The sequence below is a fragment of the Corvus cornix genome, chromosome 10 (genome assembly GCF_000738735.6).
Source record: "Corvus cornix cornix isolate S_Up_H32 chromosome 10, ASM73873v5, whole genome shotgun sequence".
Classification (NCBI taxonomy): domain Eukaryota; kingdom Metazoa; phylum Chordata; class Aves; order Passeriformes; family Corvidae; genus Corvus; species Corvus cornix.
In genome coordinates this window covers 1976499-2001793 of record NC_046340.1, presented here as the reverse complement: position 1 = coordinate 2001793, position 25295 = coordinate 1976499, and the positions used below count along the sequence as shown (strand labels likewise).

Below are 25295 nucleotides of genomic sequence, written 5' to 3'. Positions count from 1 at the left end.
AGCACACCTGCTCTTTTTACAATTCAGTCTGAGAGAAAGAGAAACAACTGGGAGTTGGAAGACCCTGATACCAAGGATATACTGATAATCAGTGAAAGGAAAAGGTGGATCTTTAAAAAAAAATTACTTTTAAAAACGACTGAAGACAAGCTGACAGGAACACCAGATATGGTGGCCACTCTGATGGCTTGGGAGAGACACTGTCCCACTGCCCAGGTAGCACAAGCAGCACAGGTCCTGTTGTTACTCGGCAGGTGAGCACCCGTGAGCCGGGACCGTCGGTAAGTGCTGAGCTGCTGTGCACGCAGCCCCAGCAACCCCTCGCGTTCCCCCAGCGCTGACACTGGCCTCCTTCTGCACTGGTTTCTTTATGCACCCCTCCCACAGGGCTGTCCCAAGAACCCCAGGCCATGCTTTGGGGCACAGGCGGCTTTTGCAACACACAGGCACCACCCAGCTCTTGCTAAGAATCCTCCTGAGTCCCGCCGGCACCCAGCTCTGCTTGGCTGCCGCTGCACTGGCCTCCAACAGGGAATAAAATGTTGAAGTACAGCATCCTAATCGTAAGCACTCACACAAAGTCATGATTTTTAAAAATAAAAGTAGGTTGAGAATTTCTGGACAGGTGTGACAAATAATTAGTTACCTATGTCCATTCTCTAAAAGAAATATATTCCTGTGTTTTCTCTAGTGAAATACTTATCATTCCATAATCTCACTTCATACTTGTTCATAGGACTTAGGTCAAGGAACTAGACAAACTTTTGTTGTTGTTGAAGCAAATCACAAACTACTTGTAATTCTGTTAGAAGTTCTCTTCCCTTTAAATAGTTGAAGGCATTTATTATTGAACTTTCTGCTTTGACAGAATTTTATTAAAAGAAATTGATTTTACTAGCTCAGACTATTATATTCTGCTGAAGGATAAAGCATCATACCTAATTTCGGTTCCTGATTTTTGTTAACAATATTTTAAGAAGTTCAATAAGCCATTGACTGAATTATCCAGTGTCACAAGTGCTATTGCTTTAAAAGGTTATAATCTTCTTTGTTATCAGATTTCAATATACTAGAAATTCTACACAAAATAAAAACTTACGTTTAAAATATTCTTTCAGGAAAATTACATTTTAACAACTAAACACAACAATATGTTAGATTACATTTTGAGCAGAATGTTTACCTTTCACTGAGTTTCTTTGCCAGCTGTGTCAGCATTGACTATATAAAAAGTATTAAAAGGAGCTGTTTATTTTTTTTAATTGCCACACTCATGCCAAAAAACACAATGTGTGGGCTGGAAGCAGAGTGCTGGGAGCAATATTATTCATGTTAAAAACAGTTGCCCGATTTGCTTTCTTTGAAAATTAGGATACTATAAATAGGAGCCCAGCGGGATTTGTCGATTGCAAGTTATGTTTTAAAAGCTGCTAGGATGAAACTTTTGAAAGACTTACAAAAGATAGAACAGTTACATTACTGCTTGTCATCTACCTTTGGTCTGCATTAGACCTTTATTTTTGGAGAGTTATGTATTCAATATGGATCTACCCTATTTCTATGCATATGTCAAAATACTAGATTTTTAAAAGAAAATTTCTATAAAGATTTATTTGTTTTTTATATCTTTCAATAAACCAGCTATCTTAACTCACTATTCTGTTAATCATCATTATAAATGTTGTATTGCCAAACACATATCAATTCTTTGTTGCTTGCTTTGCAAAAATCCTTCTCCACAAATCACCTTTGAACAACTCAGAAATTATGATATAATAATTCATCAAAAAAAAGTGGTGTCAAGCCACCGTCCACAACAGTACCACAGCTGTCCTTCCCTTTGTTTCCTTGTACTTTAGCACTTTGGTGTGTCTCCTTTTTTGCTTGCTTTACAGATGACCTGAGGCATGCTTCCAAAAAAAAACCCAAACCACCAAACAAGCACTACCAAAAACCCAAGGAACCAACAAAGCCCCAAAACACATGAAACCCTTATACGAGTAACAAAGCAAGAAGAAACTATTGCAGAGATTTTATCAAGCACTTTCTTTTCTATGAGAAATTATACGTGACATTCACCATTAGAAAGCTGGCATTTTGATCTGCATTTGGAACGGGAAGCAGTGGGAGCTACTGGGATATGCTGACTTTTTAACAGCAAATACAGGGAACGAAATAAAAGATAAGCTGCTAGGTTGACTCTGAGAAAAGGGCCAACAAAGCAATGACACAGCTTGTAAAACCTACTTAAATTTCTAGCTTTGCCCACTGAATTCTGTTGAGTAAAAAGAAACCATTTTTTCTAAACACTTCAGTGTTTCTCTTTAAGAGAAATAACTTTTACACAAGCACTTTCATGCTGTGCTGCTTACATAAACCACACATCTTTGAAAGTGGTGTGGGATTTTGGTGTCCATCTTAAAGCATGAAGCAAACAGCCTGATGGCCATTTTCCTGAAGGCACAGCCTTTCATCAGGAATGGACCCTGTTCAGAGGAGGTCCAGCTGAACTGCTTGACAGTGCTCAGACGCTGACAGCCCAGGCTCGGTGCCTGTCTGCAGGTCTCCTTGCAACTCCTCCGTTCTCTGACTGTGTGTGACCTTTGAGTTTACTTAACTCCACCGCCTCAAACTTGGTTCAGCCCGACGTCTCGACTGCAGCACTCAAGTTTCAGAAGACAACAGCAGCAAATGGGAAAAGAGGGGAAGGTGGGAAAGAGAGATGCGCTAATAGAAGAGAGGAACATTGCATTCAACACTGTTCCAACAAGCTTTTAACGAGTGCCATATTTTCCTTTGTAAATTAAGTACTTCATGATATGTATCACACTGCCACCCTTATCTAAAGACATTTGCTGTCCTTATCTGAAGCTTTTCTTAGTAGAATTGTACTTGAGTAAGAAACAAAGAGCTCAATCTGACTTAAAAAAAAAAAATTTAGCATTAAGAGGTAATAATTATCTTCTGTCCACCATAAAAATTCAATCAAACTATGAAAGCCTGGTTTATCCTATACAAACCATGGAGAAACAATTAAGAGTGTGACAAAAAGCCATTGCATTTCTCAGGAGAGCTGACCCTGTTCCAAGGATAAAATGATAACTAGTGTCCTGAGTCCAGCTCTGTGACCTTCTGGAGCTGGAACTTTCAATGATGTCAAATTAGCTGCGTCACATGAGCTGGCTTTGTGAGTGAGGCTGGATCAATGCAGTGCATTTCACTGATGATGACACTGATCTAATCAATCTCAGTCACTCAATGGACAGCAATGAGGTTGTGAAGTAAGCACAAAAAAAAAGAAAGCTGGGAGCTGGCATTGTCAGGGTTACCTAGAGGCTCCCCATTTGTGCTTTTCCTTTAAATGCTAATTTTAAAAGATGAAAAAATAACACTAAGTAGCAATTTCCTAGAAGGGGTTTTGTCACATCTATTCAGACTTACATTCTGCTTGCCAAATTGCAACCTGATGTTCAATAATGCTGTTTTTGACACTTCTGTGTAATAAAAGTGAAGATCCTTCTTTGCTCAAGGATGTCTATGACACTTTTGACACTTCTCTCCCAGAATTTCAGGCAGCCCAGATGTTCTTTGCATTAAGAAGAGCAGCCACAGCTGCCACGGAATGTCAGAAGATACTGGGCTCTAGGCAAAAGCAGCAAAGGGCATCTTTCCTCTTTTTAAGTGAGGAGAAATTTTTGGAGAGCAAAACCTTTCGATTGAAAATTAAAGCCTCAGAGAGACTTTGTAGGCAAGAGACATTGCATTTTCACTGCTCATGTTTCAAGGTAACTCAGAATCACTACAGAGCAGCTGTTTCCACTTCTGTTCAGAAAAATATTCCTTACCTCTCTGTGGCAGCATGGCATTACTGTATCTACTGGACACCTGGGTGTTGTGATACAGGCAAAAATGAAATAACAGTAGGAGGTCCTGGTGATAGACTCAAGACTTGATTTCTAGGGACTCACTAGGGTGCAAGATCTAGTCACTCCTGGATTGTTTGGGCTTCTCAAGACTTGAATCCAGGGATTCACATTCACGAGTGTCTCCTTCCACAGGAGTGACAGTTGAAGCAGCCTTGGCTACATGATGTCTCTGTACCCCAGGATTCTCCACAGCTGGACTAAAGAAAGTGTCTGAAGACCACATCATGTTCCTGGGAAAAAAGTGTCCCTGGGTAGAACTGACCATATTTTCAGCATCATCTTCCTTATTTCTGTCCTTGTTCTGTCCCCAGAACAGATGCTGGTTGGACTGAGTCATAAACTGGACTGTGTTTCTCCTTTATTTTAAACATACGTAGGTTCTGCTCTTTAACACAGGCCACACAAGCAGTGGTTCTGTGCACAACAAAGAGATCTAGGATGCAGGGTTCCATGGGTAGCTCCCTCAGAAGAAACTCTCTAAATTTAAACTAAAGCCCCAGGGCTCACACGAGGCATGGCTCCTGTCTGTGGGTGGGCTGACGAGTCACGGTGTTTCCCTTCATCCTGCTGCTCTTCAGCTCCATCTCCTGGAGTCACCCACTGCATTGGGAGAGCCACCTTCCCACACCACGTACTGCCCTTACAGCAGGAACAGGTTAGCAGAGAGTCTAATTAAAAAGCTTCCTCTGAGGAAAAAAAAAAAGTGTGCTGGAAATAAAATTTTTAATTTGGAAATTTCAGTGCAGGGTTCTATTTTTGAGTACTTGCAACAGAAGTTTCTCTGCTGGAAGGATTTTTATTTATTTTGTTTGCTACAGAAATCTGTGTGATTAATACAAATTTTAAAAGGCTTAAAACAGCTCAGAGAGCTGTTATTTATACTCTTTTATATATACTCCAAAAGTTTAAGGTGGTCTCATCATCTTCCTTAAAATAATATGAAATGGAATTGTATTTTTTTTTTGGAGAAGTCACTGTTAAGTCTTTTCTGTCATATCCAGGGCACAGGAATTTCTTAAACAACATCTTACTGGGATTACTCCTTGCCTGACCTTCCTCTGTGGCTGCATGGTGAGCTGACAGCTGCAGGGTCTGTCAGGTTTAGGTTCTGGTTATAGACACAGCAGGAACAGCAGCAGCCAAAGCGAGTAGTGGGGAAAATTAATGTTTTTGGGTGCTGCCAGAACAGAGTTCCTGTAAAACTCTTATGTAGCATCCACAGAGTAGTTCCTGTAAAACTTGTGGCATCCGTACTGCGATTTTTGTGCTGTGCTGCCAAGCCAATTTTCAAGGAGCCATCAGCCTACCCAAAGAAAGGCAATGAACATCAGCACGCGGTGTTGCACCCTCCCACCAGGCCCTAAATGATACCTGAGATCGCACCTGGCACTCCAGCCCTGCATGCTCCTCCTGATCAGACAGCTGTTAAGGAAGACAGGACCACTACCTAACACCTTATTCCAAACCCAGACCAGCAGTGGCCTGCAGCTGACCCAGGAGAGCTGCAGGGCCTGAGCAGGTTGACTTTTTGGTCCGTGCTGCAAGTTTTTGTCCATGTTTGGGGCAGAGTGCTACAGACCCACAAGGGATGATGCTACTTTAGCACCAGTTGCCATGTTGTCTGCTCCTTTCCTAGACACGTTCCCTAGTGTGTGTGTCACTTTCACAGTCAAACGCCACTGGACACAGAGTTATGGCAGTGATTACTGTGGAAAATAAGAAACACAAGGACAAATCATTTTAACTGAAGCGTCAGCAATGGAAAATGGCAGTCATCCTTAAATGTCACAGTGCCTCCCAGTTGGGCCTGGGCTGTGAAAGGGGGAAAGGACTCCAGAATTGCATAGATCCATTATCCTCAGTGGCTCAGGAGGACAAGCTCATTAGGAACTATGGCTTCATTAGGTAGCGAGAGCTGCCCTGTTGTCAGGCTATGATCTATTCCTTATCTTGGATTGTGCCACAGATTTTCTCTCCCACATCCCAACCACAATTGACTACCACACCTCGCTGCTTTTGGTGATGGAGCGTAGATCTTGCTTTAAGAATTATAAGCTAGAGTTTCAGTAATACCACAGGAAAATCTGCTAAACATTACTCAGTATAACCCATGTGCAGCTATGCCCTTACTTCTCTCTGGTATGGGATCAGTTGCCAAATGGCTGCAAATAGCAGCAGCACCCATTACAGGGCTAATCTGTGCTCAGGGATTACACCCACCTGAGTGCACAGTAGCAACAGAAACACTGAACCACACCTCTGCAATATATATTTACCCTTGAAGAGATGCAACATGTATTTACCATTGAAGAGATGCCCACATTTACAATGTAAATTGAATAGTAAAATGAAACCCCAAAAACCAATTAAAAATACTATTTTAAAAAGTCACTGTTTTGGACATGCTGGAGGCTACAGGGAAAAAGGCAGGGCACTACTTTTTTCTATGGAAATCCTTTTTCCTTTAAAACTTGTTTTTTTAAAGGCTACATAAATCAGCATTTAATCTCTCATTTTGATATACAGTATTTACAAAGAATCGAAAGAGTCAGAAACAACAATATCTTAGAAAGTTCTATGTTATTTCTTAGGCTTCCAAAAGAAGTGCTCAAATATAATTGCTTAAAGTAAACTTCAAAAGACTCAATACACCAGCAGCTGCGGCAAATACATGGCTTTTTCTATTTTAATTATCTGTTTCTTCTAATAGGTTTTACAAGACTTATATATGAATAGAGATCAGAGAGAGAGACAGATTTTATATTTTACCTACACTATTCTGAAAATGGGGTAATAATTATAGAAATGGCTGAAGCTTGCATGGTGGTTTGTTTGTACAAGAGAAGAACTCCCCCAGTGTTTCTCTTCCCTGAGTTCAATGATTAACTCCACTTAAAACCCAATCCTTGTGTGTCTGTTGACAAAAATCTCTGCAATATAAAAGATTTAATAGCAATACTTGGCATAAAATATTTTGGCAAAATGAACCAAATATCACATCAAACACAGTTGAAAGGCAAACCTCCCAGCCAACAGAGCGGTTTTATCAAACTCCAGATTCCAGTGCTCTTTTATTGTGGCAAACTCAAAATTACTTGTGTCTTATAGAATTTCTTTGGTCAAGGTGAAAGCACTTAAGATATTGTTATTTGTCTTCTTTGCAGAGATGTTGTACATATTCAATTATGGCAAGACTCTCTGCTTCCTTGCTCGAAACTCTAAAATATATTGCTGTCCTGTTTCACAAAATTTAAAGCTGTTGCGATGAATACACAACTTTCATTTGGAGTTAAAAAAAAAAAAAAAACCCCAAACCTTTCACGCCTCATTTATTTAGAAGCTCTTTGCCTTATCACTGCTCTAGCTATTTAAAGCACTGCTTTGCTGTTTATCAAAGCCAACTTTCTTCTTTCGCCTTTACATTTTTAAAGAAAAAAAAATTAAAAAGCAACCTTTCCACTGACATTATTCTCATAACACATACCAAATTGATTTGAAAACATTAGATTTGCCAAATTTCTCCTACGTGGTGAACTGGAATCTAAATATGGCTTCTTTATTTATGTAAGTAGAGGCTTATTTATTCAAGAGAAATTTTTGGAGGATTTTTGTAGTGAGTATAGTGAGAGCAGGTAAAATATTTGAATTTTTTTTTGTTGTTGTTGTTGTTTTTTGGAGCATCAATTTTCAGGTTAATTTTTGGACATATAATTGAACATAAAGTTAATTATCTGTTTACAAGGACTCCTTTGATGTGTGGTTCTCACTGGAGTGTGTGCCCAGCATCACCCCTGGGTGGGAGAGAGTTCCTGCACTGACCATCCTCAAGTGGCCTCCAGCAGTGGCCAGAGCTCTGGGAGGCTCCTCCATGCATGTCCACCAACGTGACCAGAGGGAACCTGCAGGATTGGGGAATTCCCTCACTCAGAGGGAGCTTTTGGCCCCTGTTTGTTACAAGAGGTGGAAGTCCAGTTAGAAACGCATCCCCTAAACTGGAAATAGGATCTCAGCAAAAATCTCCATTTTCACTTATTTTTAAATTCTCAAAACCTGCTGGGCTGTTACATGAGTCCTGCACATATTTTAAAGTTCGAAGGAAAATCCCTTTGGAATTTTTTATGTTGTGAAAATGGCTGATGTTGGGAGCCTTACATTCGCCTGGGTTATTTACCCCATGGCCAAAACTCCAACACCGTTGTGCCTGAGCCCTCCTGCAGCAAGGGCAGAGCCCCAAAGTGCTGTGATCAAACGCTGGGATCCTGACTGGGGGGCCAGGTGAACAGTCCCCACTGAAGCAAAGGGACACAAAATTGAGCCAGAGGTAATAGAAATTTTTAAGACTCCATGGATCCTGCAGAGAGCCCTGCACGAAGTCAAAGGCCTGTCTTTCGGGAGTTAATTGAAAAAAGTCCAATTGTTTTTTAGCTGAGCTAACACCACAGAGGTAACGAATTCCACCAGCAAACACATCCGTGCTACCAGAGCACCAAAAGCATTGCACACCTCCCCTGAAATGCTATCTTGTCAACGAGCTGAAACTACATCTGCTCACTGCTCCCCTCCTTTCACACTCATTTCTATCCTGTGCTCTTGTACTGACTACGGGCACAAAGATCAGGTAATTCCTAACCAATTTCCCTTGTGCACACAGGAGCCCATCATCTCTCCCAGCTACAGGGTATCAAGTACATATTGTCTCTTTTGTTCATTCCACCACAATTCACATAATTCTGTAGTTTAAAATTGCTCCTAATTAGTACACACTAATATAAAAATAAAAGAAAAAAAAAATAACGTTATGAGTATGCAATTAAACTTAGAAAACAGACCAGAGGGCAAATGCTTAATCCTTTATAGACACACTGGTGTAAATGTGCAGTTGACTTCTGACATGGGTGGAATACCTCCAAATTTATACTGGCAGAAAGGAGACAATCTAGCCAGCAGTTCCTAAAATAAATAATTGAAATAATAGCTCTTGAAAATCGTATCTGTGAAATAGATAAAAATGTTAACACATTGCAAGATCTCCAGACAAATCGGGCAGGATTACACTGCAGTTAGAAGTGATATTCTAACGAAAATATAGACATGAGTTTAGTTTAAATGGGACATAAGTCTCTCAAATATCAAACATTCTTTTCTCTGCAAGAAATATCTGTGTATTTTCAGTACCTGCACTGGTCTGTGCAATGTGACATCTATTTTTTGTACAGATGTGAAAAACTGGGATGATAGAATTGGTTCTGAAATTGTTTCCTACCAGAGGTGTCCTATTCCACTAAAAAGGATTCAGTTTCTACTTGAATTCTGTTTTAGGCTAAGTCTTGTTTCATTTTATTGTTTATGTTAAGGTGCAAACTTGCACTAATATGAGCTGGTATTTTCACAAGAGCTGTAATATTCTGCCCTTTAGTTATCATAAAATTCTGCATTCTGCACATGTCCTCAGTTAATGTGAATTATTTGTTAGCTGTTAGGTGGATTTATGCTTTTCATCTTAGCCTGAACTTCCCTCATGAGCATTCAGATAAATTATTTTGAAGGCATTCAGGAGCTAAGCATCCAATGGTATTATGTTAATAGTACACAGTATCTACATACATACATCAAATGACTGTGCTATAGTTTACCAAATATTTTGCTTTATTATATAAATACGAGTCTTAATGCCAGTGCATGAGTTCCTTTTTCTCCTCAGTGTTTAAGATTATTCTGAAGTCCCACTGATGCCCTAATTGAGGTTAAGCATGTGCCTAAGTGCTGCCTGAGATGGGTTCCTATTCCCCAACGTGCTGCTTGTCTCTGGCAGCTGATGGAAGATTGCCTTACTCTTTGCTCATTAATATAAATACAGCTCATCCTCTCTTTCCATGAGCTGTGGGCCACAAAATCACATTTATGATTGTGTTATTTATAGTCATGCACATTTTAGGAATATTCCATGCACCTATTTGTGCAATTATACCTAAAAATGTAGTAATTCACATTTCAAATATTTGGGGGGAAATAGAGATTTCTAACTTTAAAGTGCATTTCAGTGCACACAACAGGGGTAAATTAAGATTAAGCACTGAACTTCAATTCTGTGTTTCCTCTCTTTGAGCTTCATTGTGCCACCTTAATATTGGGTTAACATAGAACGCACATAGAATATTTGTTACGAGATTTGTGAATAAGTGATTCTCATCTCCTTTGTAAGGAAAATTGACTCCATTACAGGAGAGAAGAGACATCAAGCTAACATTACATGAAGTCATAATCCTCTATTGAGACACTGCACAATGACATTGTTAACATTAGTATGCAATATTTATTATAAATAAAAGAGGCTATTGAGGCTTTCAACCCATAATCAGCTCTGTGTGGATGACTTCACTGTAGGAACACAGCGGAGTTATAATGAGGATAAAAGATTTATTTATACCTAAACATGTTCTCATTAGTAATTCTGCACTAGCATGTAACAGATACAATTGAAGGACCAGTAGGGTTTTTGTGTGGGGTTTTTTTTTTTTGTTTCTTTGGGGATTTTTTGTTTGTTTGTTTTAAATTACTACTTATTGTTTGCACTTTGACTATGAACAGTTAGTAAGAAAGAAAATAAAGAAACTAATTAATCACTTCATTGTACTGTACTATTAATTCTCATGAATGAAGAATGATCCATTTTTATGGAATGCAGTATCATCCCATCAGTCCACAACATGGACATCCAGCGAGCTGTTAGCTCAGACCTTGGTAAAAAGGGGAACTGCTTTTGAAGAGATCCTACCCGCATGTCACATACATGTCACAAAGCACCAGGGTCATGTAAGATTTCTTATGGACCTGCCTTTACGTTATACTTCTTTCCAAACACCGTAGTTTATATTTCTTTTAACAGAAAAGGACTAACCCTCACTTCATGGAAGGCACCCAAATAGTTGCCTACAGACCCTTCCAAGATCTCTCATGGAGTTTGGGCTGTCATCTTACAGTCTGTTTGGAGGAAATGAAACTCAGCTTAATTCCAAATCCTCTGCACTACCTGACTTTGTCTTACTAACATAAATCTCTCCCTCCTCCCTGGGGCCTTGATTTACTTTCAGACTAGAGTTTCACATTTACTTTTGCTAGGTGAAACCTAAGAAAAATAAAGAAATGGTTCAAATATATGTGCATATTTCATGTTTGGAAACCATTAGTTTTGTTCAAAACCGAATCTTCTTTTCTGGTTGGTCTAATCTGTCATCTTTAATAACTTTTTGATGTTCTCGAACAGTTCTATTGGTAAAGTCTTTAAGATATTTGGGGATATTTCACTACTAATGGACTTACAGTACAAGCAGTGTCATGTTTATATATAATTTGGTGAATATTCTCTGTGTAACAAGAATCCACACCACAACCACTACTTAGCAGAATCACCAGGAATAAATGTTAAAGTAATGCATTTTTTATCTTAGAAGAATGAAGTTCTTCAGGTATTCATTTCTCATCTTGGGAATTACACTGACATGGTTCATCTCTTTCTCAAACTGTGTTTGATTACATGTAAGCTAACGGAAAAGAAAACCTTATTCATATTGAAAAACAAATCATTTAATTTAGAACCACTCAGCTCAGGAGAGAAAGTTCTTAACAACAATTACTGAGACATCTGAAGGATTCTACTCCACCTTTAGATGTAGATAAAAAAATTTTACTTTTTCTGTTTATTTCAGCAACAAAATCTCAAAGCTCTTTCTTGAAAAAGACTAACTCCTTGAGAAATACTCCTTCCTTAGCATTCTGTGGTCTTAGTCTTCCCCTTTTATTCTGTCTTTGGATAAAATTTTATTTATTCTACTGAAAGTGGGATTTTAAAGAAATAAAAAAAAGCTTGAATTTTTAAAACCAAGACATTATTCCTAGCCAGATCTGCTTAAAGGAATTAGCTGTAAAAACTTAACACAGCTGACATAAGTTTCTTTCATTTCATATGCTCTTTCTGTCACCATACTTACAAACTCACAGGCTCCATTTAAACAGATACAATGCTGACAGCAAATAAGTTCCTGTTACAATGTAATGGAACAAAAAATACAGAGATTGTATGCGTTTCATGCCATAAATACAATGTCCTGTTTAGATCTTACAACCCTAAGTTTTTTTCCTCAATCGTGTCAAAGTGCCTGAAGTGAACAGAAAGATGAGTTTCATAATTTAGATTAAATTCTTCCCATTAAAAGAAAGTAAATATTTGCATATACATAATATTATACAAGTGGACAGTGTAGATTTTCAGACTATCCCTTTAGGATACAGATTATGAGCTTCAGCACATGAAGTGAAATTTTTTAGAAGTATTTCCAAATATATAATTTCAATTATTTTGTGCCAATGATGCACAACACAACCAGGCTTGGAAGGTGGCCCTTACTAGCTCTGCTATCAGTCAAGCTCTTAACTCTTTAACCTACAAGGGCCCAGACGAGGTCCTACTAAATGCAGTTTCACCAGAAACCAGACCCACAAAGATCTTAAATTCACTTATTGAACTAAAATTATTTTCTTCTGATTCATGCATTTTTCAGGCATAAAAATAACCCAGTTTTGTTTCTTTAATGGGTTTTTCACAGTAATCTGGGTGGCTGATGCATCTGCAATCTGACAGAACAGATATCTCTTTTTGCAGAGTGTGTGTAAGTTTCCCCATCTATCTCAGAAAAAGTCTTACAAAGCTATTCAGAACTCAGCACACGTTCTTTCCTCTTCACAACTCATTTTCCTTTTTTTTTTTTGTGACAACCTAGGCAATAATTCACAGCTCACTGGGTCTCCTAAATAACCCCCTTTATATTTACATGGTAGGCATTCCCCCCATTACCCTGCGGGATTCAGCTGTATTGGCAGGCAGTCATTAGGAATTCTTAAGACCATGGAGGTTTCACATCCCCTTCTCTAGTGTCTTTGAAAACACCCTGTATGGTTACAATCTCAGCAAATATATAGAAAATCTCGACAATTTAACAATAACATAAAATGTGTCATTTTGTAATTTCTAAGTGGTTCCTTCTTTGGGTCCCATCCAGACTCACACATGAAGCCTTTATAGCTCAGAAGCATTTCTCCCAATGGAGGATTGTTATGTTTCTTTCTTTTGCTAGAAAAATGAGCAAATCACACCTGCTATTGATGAATGGTGAAAAGTCCTTTTAGGAAACACAGATGAATTAATATAGAGGTAGTAAGTGATAAGCATTATGAGAAAGAGGCTGAAATCTAACTCTCACAGAAGTGAGATTTGCACTAGAAGGTCATTTTTTTTCACCAGAACGACATGACCTGAGTACAACGGAAGAGCCAAATTCTCAGGGTTTATGGTCTGGTTCTGACTGAGGAAGCTCCCTGCAACTGACTTCCTCCACTGCCTATGGAAAATCACTAGAGGCACAGCTCTACAGCCTTGCCACTGACATCTCTCAGCTGGTCCCTCACTCCTTTCCTTCCCTAACACACGGATTCCAGGAATAACAACACCTCCTCAAATCCTTTAGTCAGTGCCAAGTTCTATTATGGAGGCTTGGAGGAATATAAAAGGAGAAAATAGAGAAGTTGGTTCATATTAGCAATACTGCTGCTCAGTTCTGGGAACTCCACTTGTTCTGAAGAAATCTCCAAACAAACCTGGAGTAGCACATTGCCAATCACACCCACAGCAGTTTGCATCCCATGAGCCTTGAATTGACACAAATGTTCAAAATTTGATCTATTGACTGCACGGATAAATATTTCAAATTAATATATCAAGAGGCTTACACCAGCAAAAACTCTCAAGGAAAGTGATTTCATTTTGAAGAAATAAAAAGAATACAACCACCCTTTTGTTTACAGTTGGACTATTCTCTTTTTAGCATTATCTGAAAGTTTAATTGGGGTATCTGTTTCTTTGATGAGAACCAGAGCCTGCATGATACAATGCCTCGTATGTGTCACATACAAAGTTATTAGATACGTCCAGATTTAAGGAGCGGATTCTGAGTAATTCTTAAAATTAGAGCCATTCACACTGATCCAGAAGCCGTGACAGAATATGAAAAGTATGCAGTGACAGTTAAATCTGCAATGTCACTGTTCTTGGTAGCACAATGAGTAAGTCTTAAAAAATTAGTATATCTTAAATCTTTAAGACCATAGCCACTTCAGTATTTGTTTCCCATGCTTACAAAGTCCAAATAACATGCTCTGAACAATTCACTACAACAATTGTAATGAAAGAATAGGGTCCAAACCCCCCCAAATCGTTTGGAATTTCCTTTAATCAAAGTGAGTAGTTCTTACATTTTTTCTTATGGAATCCTGTAGCTTCTGAAGATTTCTCTTTCACTTTTAAAATATCTGCAGAATTAAAATATCTGCAAAATATCCCTTTATCATTTTAAATGCATCGGTAATGCTTTTTAAAAAGCTGATTATTTGTTTAAAGTTCAAGTAATAGAAGTAATAAGACTCTATTGAAAGAAGGCCTGGGTGCAGAGTGGTATTTTTGGATGCTAATTGGTCATGTGTACCAGCCATTCACGAAACACACGCTAAAAACACTCAAAAGTGTTCAGAAATGCCTCTCTAAGTCATAAATCTTTTACAGGTAAAATTATGTGAGAGAAGGAATAGAAAAATCACATTCAACATCTGGAGTCAGATGAGTTTACTGAAGTAAAATTGCAAAATTAAATTCAGATGAACTTAATTAAAAAAGGGATCCAATTTAATATGGACATTCATCAACTTCTCATTGAAAATCTTTCTTGCCTCAAGAAAATAGAATAAAGTATGAACAGAAAACCCATATAACGGCTGAAATGAAGTGTGAAGGGATGGCCAAATAAAGAAATGCAGGAAGAAGGAACACTTTTTTCCTCATTTTCACAGACATCCATATACACACTTTCCTTTAATTGCACAGAATATTGAGCAGTTCAGCAAGCGAGCTGGTCACCAGCATGCCCTGAAGGTCCTCACTCCTTCTGAGGCATATGCTACGTATTTACTGGAAACATGAATATGCAAGTTCCTCTTTCTCTCTCCCTGTATGTTTTTCTAGTTGGCCAAATTTTTCTCCTAGCTCCTAAAGGACTTTATCTAACCCTGTTATAGTTTTTAGTGCTTAAATGTCCATTACCTGAGTGGCTCCTGCTGAAGTGAATGGGAGTTTTGTCACAGGGCTGCACCTCAGATGACTTAAAATGGATTTCATTTGCCTCAGCTAAGAGACAACAAATGCAGCTCTCCTGTTTTCCTTTGCTAGGTCACTACTGTCTTGCTTTTTTTCAGGGGAAGAAGATCTAGTAGTTTAGTCCAGCCACTTCTGGCTTTCATAAATTCTGTCTGTCAGAAGAGCATTGACTTTCAACTCTCTAGGCCACAGTGCTTACAGATTTTAGTAATGTCAAACAACAATTTGAAAAGTTAAGAATAGTGTTGTTAGGATCATATTATTTGCTTACAAAACTGCCTTGATAATTTGTTGTTCTGCACACTGGTTATGTGATCAAGTAACATGATATGAATGCTGTATTCTTTTATTTCTAATAAAGAACATTGCTAGAACAGTATGCTCTGAGGGAGATACTGTCCTTTATTAGAAACACATTCCCACATTATAAAAGTCACCCAGCAATAACAAAATGTAATCTGTCTTGAGGATTCATGATAACACAGTATTATGCTCATTTTTTGTATGAATAGAGCATGACTGAATAGGAATGCTATTGTTGTTGAATACATCTTTAAACTGAAGCAGAGATTTTATTGAAGTATTTGGTTAATGATAATAAATTGCTAGAGGAACGTTTCCATGTCAGAAAAGTTCTTGCTTTTGCAGAGTAATCTAATTCAAAAAATATATACTTCAATAGCCTGTAACTGTAAGGACTTGGAAGTGCTGGTACTTGACATCTGTATCACAGTGATCTAAAAGCAGCACGGGCACAACTGGCCACGCTGAGTCCAAGGGCTGGCCAAGCCCTGCCTCCAGCAGTGGCCCCTAGAGCTGCTGAGAGCAGGAGTGGCACATGCAGTGGGGTGCCCTCCCATGCCTCCCCACACTTCCTACCTCCCCAGGGACCAAAACACTCCATGAGGTATATGGCATGACAGGGAGAATAATTCTGACCACAATATTATCACAAATAATATAATCTAAAATTAGGCCCTTCTTCCTGAAAAAGCTGAGCACTTAAGCACCAACATTGAGTTCCTGTTGAAGAATTATTCCACTCTACCCAGCTACCATGGAAGGTCTATTCCAAATGATGCAAAACTACAGCAGAATTCAGCTGCTGCCTCTTCCCTCTCTTTTAAAAAAGCTGGGAAATCATCTCTGCAGCAGGACTTCTGTGCTTCAAGATGCAGATAGATTAAATCTCCCTACAATTTCTCCACAGCAGTATTTGAAAATCTGACTCAAGGTTTGATCAATCAGAGTAGTTACAACAAAGAGAGCATTAGAAGGGAAAAATAATTTGTAATTTTACAACTTATTGCTTTGTTTTCAGCAAGAAGAAGCCACTGGATTTCCTTTTGTGCATTTTACTTTCTCTTTGGAGTCTGCCCAATGGTTACATTCTCCAAAATGTACAATGTCAAACCTTCTGAGAGCAGTTACATTAGTAGAAAGGACAATAAAAAAGGCCTTTTGATTTTAGTCTGACAAAAATTGCTCAGAACTTGTGTCCTGAGCTCCTGAGCTCAATCTCTCGGAGATCAATATTTGTTCTTATTATCTCTCTATCGTTGTATTGGTCAAGGAGAAGTGCTTCATCTTTCACACAGATTCAATTTTAGTGTAACATAACAGAAACCAGTAATATTCTAACGTGGTTTACTATGACATCTTTAGAACTTACCACTGAGACCAAATGTGAAGATCCTTAAATTGCTGGCATCAGTGTTCCCGTAAACTCTGGCACAGTTTCAGATGGGTTATCCTGCCAAAAGTCAGAGGAAAATATTCATCAGACAGATGATTATTTTTAATCACACTTACCCAGTACCCGTGAAAGCCTTACTTTATAAATGCCTACTGCAGGTTTAATGATAAGACCACTACAATAGCTCTGAATGCAACACACCTGCACATTGACTTTTCAAGTGCCTGTGAACCTGAATACTGATTCTCACAGGGTACTTTCTATGGAAAAACTGTCCTTTTATGAAAGCAATCCAACAGATTTTACCAGAAAAAAAGTAACAGTGTACTGCATTATAAGTTTTAATAAACTTCAATAGAAGAATGCCTCCTGGAAAAAAAGCAAACAAACAAAAATGCACACAGTTGGCCAACCCTAAATTAACGAAGCGTACAACTCATACGCAGTTCATTTTCCTTTCAGATCAAAGGGGTTTTGAAGTTCAAATAAATTTGCCTCCTAATAGTTTTAGTACAGGACTATCTCTCTTAACATCTGAAAAATAACATTCAGAGTTGGCATTTAACAGCTTATTTGTACTGCAGCACTTCAGGAACAAGCAAACACGTAATTTCTACCATATGTAGAACATTTCTTTCATTAAAGTACTGCTATTTCTCGACAGAAAAATAGACTTAGAAAAACTCCAGCAAAAGGATTATTTTAAAAAAATACATGTATAACATAATTATTTTTGCATAAATTTGCATATGGCACAGTAAATACAAATATGTACACGTATGCATTTGTTTCATTAATGTTTGTATGGTTATTTTATACACTGTTTAAATTACTTCTGTTTAGGAGAACATGAAAACTGTCTTGAAGTGAGAGCAAAGAAGAAATGGAATTGGTGACAAGAAATACATAAGCAGGTGGAGCAATGTTCTTGGGTCAGACCAGTTTTATGAACTTGTAGCACTCAAATCCAAGTTGTCTCTCTACAATGACGAAGCAAATTCCAAACAATAAAAAAAACTGTAAGGAGCCAACATCAAGCCCTAGTTGAATACAGAGGGTTTCCACGTCTCTCCTTCCCTCTTTGACTCAAGCTCCCAGTGAAAATATTACCATTTTCACTATATAACAACAAATTCCTTAGAGTGAGATTTTCAAAGACATGTAGGGAACTGGGTGTCTAATTCCCCCAAGCAGTTTTGAAAAGTGCATGATAAATATACTATATAGCTCCTTATACATCAAACAATATCCCAGTGCACTTCACATTAATCTTTAATCTAGACACTTTAATCTTCAGATCTTCATACAATAATCTTCAATGAAAGGTTCTTTCAGGGAGTTTACAGTATATTTAACACAATTTAAAAGCTACAAGTGCATTGCCCTAGCTGCTAATATCCAGAAAATGTTTTATAAATTAGATCAACCACAACCTGGCCAAGGTTTCTGTATTTTTAATATCATTGGAGGGAGATTACAACAAAAGGGTGCTGGAGGGAATGACTTAGGTGGTTAAGCACCCCAGAACCGTAGCTGCTGATCCCAGAGCTTATTCAGCGTTTCACTTTTTCCAAGGTAAGGACTTGCATCTCTCCATAGGTAAGAAAACAGCATATGTTACCGTGTATACTACTCTGTTCTGGCAGCTCTCTCTGTGCACATCTGGACATGGACATAGTTTCCATATCTGTATTTTTGCCAAAAATATTAACTGCTAGAATAGTGTGCCAGGCCCATTCTGCAGGGATATAGCCATGACTTCAACTGCTCCTGGCCTTTACTGTTCCCTTCACTGCTGTTTACCACAGCTCCTCCGAGTTCTACTCACGAGCAGGACTCCACAACATCGGCCCTCGCTAAATGCACAGTGGAAACACTCCTCAGGATTTGTACAGTGGATTGAGGACAAAAGGCAGTAGGTCAGTATGAAGTAAGAGGGAAAAAAAAATAGAAGATAACAACCATTATGACAAGCAGTACTTTCTGCAGGGAACCTGGTAAAAGCACATTTTGAGGAGAGATTTGAAGAAGCAGCTTTGCAGAAGCACCTGAAGTGTTCCAAAGAAGGCACAAAGGTTCTGCCTTGAAAACAAGAGTAGAGGAGGAAATCAACACAGGGTGGAGAAAGGAAAAATGAGCTGCTGAAAAGAGAAAAGGGAGCATCACCTGAGAAAAATGGCCAGTAAACAATATGGCCAAAAACAACAAAAAAAGGAAGAAACTAAGAAAAGTACTTTTCTAACATCATTATTTGAGTTAGGTAAGGTAATCTTGGGTAAAGTAATTGGGTAAGGTAATCTTTGGCTTCCCTGTAACGTCCTACAACTGGAGATGTGAGAAGGCAAATTCACCAAGGAGCACAGGGAGGAAAGGGTAGCGCTAAGGAAGCCAAAAGAGGAGAGCATTGCAGTATGATTATTGAAGTTAAAACAGCTGATTGATTCACAGGGTCAAAGGTGGAGTCCCCAGTCTGATTAGACTGGAGAAAGTTACAACAGAGTGCTTTGAGCAGTTCCCATTGACTACAAGGAGTGGGAAGCAGATGGAAATGACTGTAGCGTGCTCCATGCATTCAGGGATGAGAGCCTCTTAGAAGGACAGGTTGGATAAACCCTGGGATGTTTTCAGTAAGTGAAAGGCTAAGGCAAGCTTGAAAATTTGTAAGAAAAGAGAAAGAAGAGAGTGACAGAGTGGAGGAAAAAAGGGATCAGATGGGGAAATGCATAAGGAGGGTGAGCAGGGGACAGCAGTTGGCAAACTTTGTAACTTGTGACAGGCTAGAGGACTGTTTCAGAAACAGAGCAGCCAGTGAAGGGAGCAGTTATGAAGATCATATGTTTATCATTTCTCACTGGGAAGAAATTGCCAAGATCCTTCTCAGAAAAAGAAACTGTGGTGGGAGAAGAGGCTTTGAGGAATGAGTCAAAGGTGGTGAAGAGGAGATTAGTACTGTGGTGAAGATTTCAATTACAGTAGGTAGGCAACTGATAGAATTGAGAAAAAAGAGTGTCTGTGCTATGGAGTGAGTCAGCCTGGTCACAAGGTTCCTCTGCTAGAAATACCCAGTTGCACAAAGCAACAAGCAGAGAAAATATCTATAGGAACAGTGGTCTTGGCGGCTTTGAGAGATTCAGAGAGAAGGCAGAAGCTGAACTCAATCAATTCAAGAACATCACTTGCTTTTGTGCAAGGAGACCAAGGGAAGAGAGACAATAAAGATGTTGCTGGGCATTTTCCACCCTTGCTAGACCAAGTTGTAAGTGGGTCTTTATGGAAAACTCGTGTGTGTCTCTCACAGGTGAACAGAACTTGACAAGTGGATGAATTTAATACACCATGAAGTTCCAGCACTTCAAAAATGATTGCAGGTCCACAAAAGGTCTCTGAATACCGGGTTTATATTCAGACATGACACCTGAACCGGCTGAAAAATATGGGCATATTTGTTCCACTATGCTTTTTATCTCAGAAAAATACTATGATTTGTACTTTGAGGAAAAACATATGAAATATTTCATATTCATGGGACATATTTCAGTGTGAGGACATGAAGAGTTGGTGATTTGGGTTCAAATTTCCATTTTTTTTCATGGTCAAGTCTATTCTAAGGCTAGAAAGACGCATATCACATTTCTGGCAATGCAGATGGCTTTCAGCACAGAGTTTTGATCAGAGGCAGCAGCGAGCCCCTCAAAATATTGTCAGAAAAATGGCTGATACAATGGCTGAGAAAGCTATTTCTATATTTCCATGATTTCGATAAGGCAAATTCATAATCCTGGGAAGCAAAGAGAACTTGGGGATTATAGGGGCACTTATGGTCCAGAAAGCTTAGTGAAAGTAAACTACTGCAAGCACATTTAAAGGGAAACAATCAGCTGAGAGGACACAATTAATGATTCCCTAAAAATGAAATTTATATTGCAAATCACAAGGATCTGTGATGGTAGTCATGACTCCAGCTTGCTGAGTAGTGTGTCACAGATGGTATCAAGTACAACAAAGAGAAAGTCCTTAGCAAGAGGAACATTAATCTCAAGAAAACACTGACACTTTCAAAACACTTTCAAAAATTTATAGATAAGAAAGAGAAACTAATGTTTGAACTGGTAATACCCTAGAAGTTCTCTAGGAACCCAGGGCTTAATTTTACACCTTAACTTCACTGAATAGATTATCATAAAATACTCATTAATTTATGCATCATTAGATTAGTCTGTACAAACTATTTTTGTGACACGACAGAAGAAATCCAGTAGCACCAAATACAACAATTTAGAATGAGATTTCTCACCATTTTTCCCTCTCCTTCATGAATTTACTCTTTTTCTATTTCCATGTAAATGCACTGAATTTAACAGAGTTTTCCAAAATAGTAACAATAAATTTTTATTGCTTTAGATGTATATGCATACATCAAAATGCTGCATCTAGGCACCTTGAATAAAAATTGGTGTTCATGCTTCACTACGAAGAAATGCAACTCAGTGTAGCAACATCTGCTAGTACATCTAACAGTGGAGTAAAACACTGGAAAACCACTACTGGTGTTATTTCCTCAAAATAATGTAAATCCAATGTCGAATTGGTTATGTAACTCAGCTGTCACAATGTTTCCTACAGTACAGAAAAGCTGCATTTTAATGTTTTATGAGGGAAGGAGAGGAGGTGTGAGGAGATGTGAGTTCTGTTTAACACTAAACTGCTTTTAATGCTGTGAAATATGTGGAAGCAAGGTTAATTGAAAACCTGAAGTAATATAAAAATAGGTTCAGCCTTTAACAGAAATACATATGGTGTATAAAGCTCCACTGAGCCCAGGTGGATAAGTGAACATTTTTAATGCACATTAGTTGGAGAAACGAAGAAGTAGAAGCAGATAATAAGTATTACTAAACAGGCATATTCTGAAGGTCTGGAAGAAAGATAGAAAACCACTACCATGGAAACATTTTATAGATTATTTCTCCTTCCCACCCAGAGAGTACTGAGTCCCCCACTTCTCTTTAGTTACTGGCTATGGTTATCATTGCCCCAGGGAAAAGGGGGTGGCCTTCAGAGACAGACTTGAAGCAGAATATCTGGACTCCCCCATAAAGACACAACATGAGTGAGGTACAGGATTTCACACAGCAGCTCCTTTCTGCCTCAGCACTCCCACACCCTGCAGGAGAGAAGTCCAGGACCACAGAACAGAGGAACATGCAGGTCTGCCTCTGTCCTGCAAGGATAGTTCTCTCTCCTTGGGCAAGCTTTTATTAGGCTGGAGTTATTCACGATCCCCAAGAAAGTGTAGGAATCACAGTCTAAATATGCATTAACAGCATGATGTATCCCATTCATTCTTAAAAACCATTTAATTATAAGCATATATATCTCTCTGTCTCCATAAAGAGATACATAAATGTTTTTTCATTGCCACACAAAATGATTCCTGCATTTGGTTCATCTACTACAGACACATGTGGTAAATGCCTGTGTTCTCCATTACGCTGTCCCAGGCAGCATCAAGCAGCTGATACCCCAGGCCAGGCACACCTGAACCTATTGGAAGCTGTATTCTTTTCCATTCAAATATTAGTAATCTCTTCCAAAATTTAACTGTCCCCAGTTCTCCAAAAATCTGCCCTTTCTAACATAACTCAGCTTGTTTCACTGTTATTGCTACCTGGTCTCTGTTCCAAAAGGATGCAAACTTCCTACCTTCTCACTACCAAATGTACACATTTAATGTGACTCCCAGGCCAATCAGTCAGAATGATAGAACTACACTAAAATATTGAGGCAGAGAAACTTCTTTACAAAGGAAAATTCCTGAAAAGGTACTTTTTATCAAGAAGTGCAAACCCCCAAATAATAATGACACATACCAGATTAAAGAAGGGCTATTACTTATTTTGTAGAAGTGATATGCTACAATTTACCATTTAAAATAATAGCTAATTGAGAAACTTTTCTTTTATCATGTCTGATTTAAGATGTCTTTAACATATTATAGCAATATTATGCTTTCCTATGTTTGAGAGTAACGGACAAAAACACCACTCCCACATTTGAAGACCACGCCTTAAGTACAATAATATATTAAAGTCTGAATGCACAGGAGGACGTATTTGAAAAGCAATGCTTGTATTTCATTAGCTGCACCCCAACCAACTTAATTGCATGTGTAGAACACACTCATTTAAATGCAACTGCATGTGTGACATAGCTTTAAAAACTCTGGCTTAAATTAACAATAATTTTTTGTACTTTCATTTTTCTTGCCACTGATTTACAAAGGACTATCAAACCCCTTTGATTTCATAGTTTAATAGCAGCATGTTTTGCTGTTAACAGGATCTGAAATATGTATTCAGGCAAGGATTCAGCACTTTCCAAACCCCAGTTTGTGAGCTAGAAAACGTCTAAACTGAAATCATTTCTCCCTCTTTACAAGGCAGTCAGCTCACATAACCAGATGTTGATAATCACACTGAATTATAACTCAGAAGTTATTAGGTTAACAGTTCAAGAAGAAACACCCACAATCAAAGCAGTGAATTCAAGCTTGTTTTTATCTAGTGATTTGCTACAAAAAGGGTGTACTACCAGCTACACCACTTGGTGTTGCAGACCTGTCTGTCGCTCATTTTTGAGGCAGCCTTTTGCTTTTTTAAGACAGGAGCCCAAACCAATGAAGCCAATGGAGAAGGGTATCTGCTCCAAGAAGGATATGCCCACATCTCCATGAACCTTCCACAGAAACGCTCAGTCCCACAGACTCAGTATAGCAGTTCCTTGCTGTAGGCCCAATTTTTTCTCCAAATCTACCCTTCCAAACCTGGCTCTAGACATAAAGACGTGTGTTTTTGGCACAAAGACATATTGGTGTGAATAAGTGTTTAAGACATCACTTTCATTCTTAATAAAAATAAAACTCTACAGCTTGAAAGTGAAACAGTACGTCAACAAACACTTATTTTTCATCTTACATCTGCATGCATAGTGACTTCAAAGGCATATTTAGGTACTTCATCAATTTCAGAGATCCCCTTTGAAAATGCATTTCAATGAATGTTACCCTTTTCTACAGAGATTTGGCTAAACATTTTTGTTACAGCAATTTGTTTAGCACGGTAATGCAATCAGTGTCCCAGGAGGCTCATCCTTCACAAGATGCCTACCTGCAGTTCTACCTGCAAAGTTATATTATGGCATCTTCACAGCTAACAAAGTACAGAAACTGTAACGCATAAAGCGGCACAATCGGCTGCCAGAGGCTGTCTAAAGAAACAACCAAAAAAACCCAACCAAAAATCCCCCCCACCCCAATTTTCAATAGAAATATTCATGCTATGACAGTGCTTCATTTCAGGAAGCAGTGGGCATAAGCTGTATTGCTCATTCACTTGCAACAAACAGCGAGGAGATTCCATGAGCAGTTTCTATTTCCTGGAGAAAGCAAAGAGCATTACTGCTTTTCAGAGGAAAGGTGAAACAGTAGTGATCAAGCTGTGAACTGAATAAATATAAAGACTATCAAGTGATTTACTATTCTTACTGCAGCCAGCTAGCAACAAAGTCAATCTCTTTTGCTGAGGCAGTGATTAGTGACTGCAGTTGACCTGGGGTACCTACTGCTTTCAATCCAATGGTTTGCACATTACATTAAAGGCCGAACTTACAGAACAATATATTTATTCCTCTTGAAACCCTTCCAGATTTTTTCAAAGATCTTATTTTTACAAAGTACTTAAGTAAAGGACTACATATAATTAAATAATAACTGAAAATAATTACCAGCAAAATCATAATATGGGTCGCATTTGCATGTGTTTACATATAGATGGCTGATAAAGAACCATGAGTCTAAATCAGAATCTTGCTAAAGTGGACTTATAAGCAGGTTTTATTCTTTTTTTCTTCCAGTATCCTTGAAATAATTTGGATATTAGACACCTATTCTTTTTAATAGCCAGGCATTTATTTCCATTTTGTAGCTATCACATGAAGCTCTTTTTATGCTCTTTTTACAGTTCAGCTCTTCTACTGAGAGATAACTGACAGGTCTTAGAGGAAGCAGGAATCTACAGGCTTCACATTTACTATCACATCAGTTCAGTTCTGGGGCTGATTAACATCATTATGTTACACCTTGTGGCGTCCCATATGTGACAGGTGCCTTCTGAGCACCATTAAAGGTATCATCCCTTAAATTAACTGTGTCAGGAACAGATAAAAAAAGCAACAGATAGACACTGGCAAGGCAGGAGGAAAACAGACACATGCCATGATCAGATTAGCAGTGGATATTTTCCCCTGTAAGAAAACTTCAACGGTACTGATATTGCATTTTTACACGTATAGTTTCTAGAATCTTTTTCTCCATGTACAAATATGAAGATGTATTTACACTGCCAAATAAAATCACAACAGTTTTTGAGTAAGAATCAAGTGTCTTTATCAATCCCTTTATGAAAATAAACCATTG

The 25295-nt window shown here is 38.4% G+C and overlaps 1 protein-coding gene across 1 annotated transcript in view; it reads right to left on the bottom strand.

Moving 5' to 3' along the window:
- Positions 1-25295, bottom strand: part of SEMA6D (semaphorin 6D) — a 217026-nt gene that overhangs the window by 114526 nt on the left and 77205 nt on the right. The window contains exon 3 of the mRNA XM_019280890.3: positions 16799-16879. The gene's annotated coding sequence lies outside the window, so the exon portion shown is untranslated. The remainder of the gene's footprint in view (positions 1-16798; positions 16880-25295) is intronic.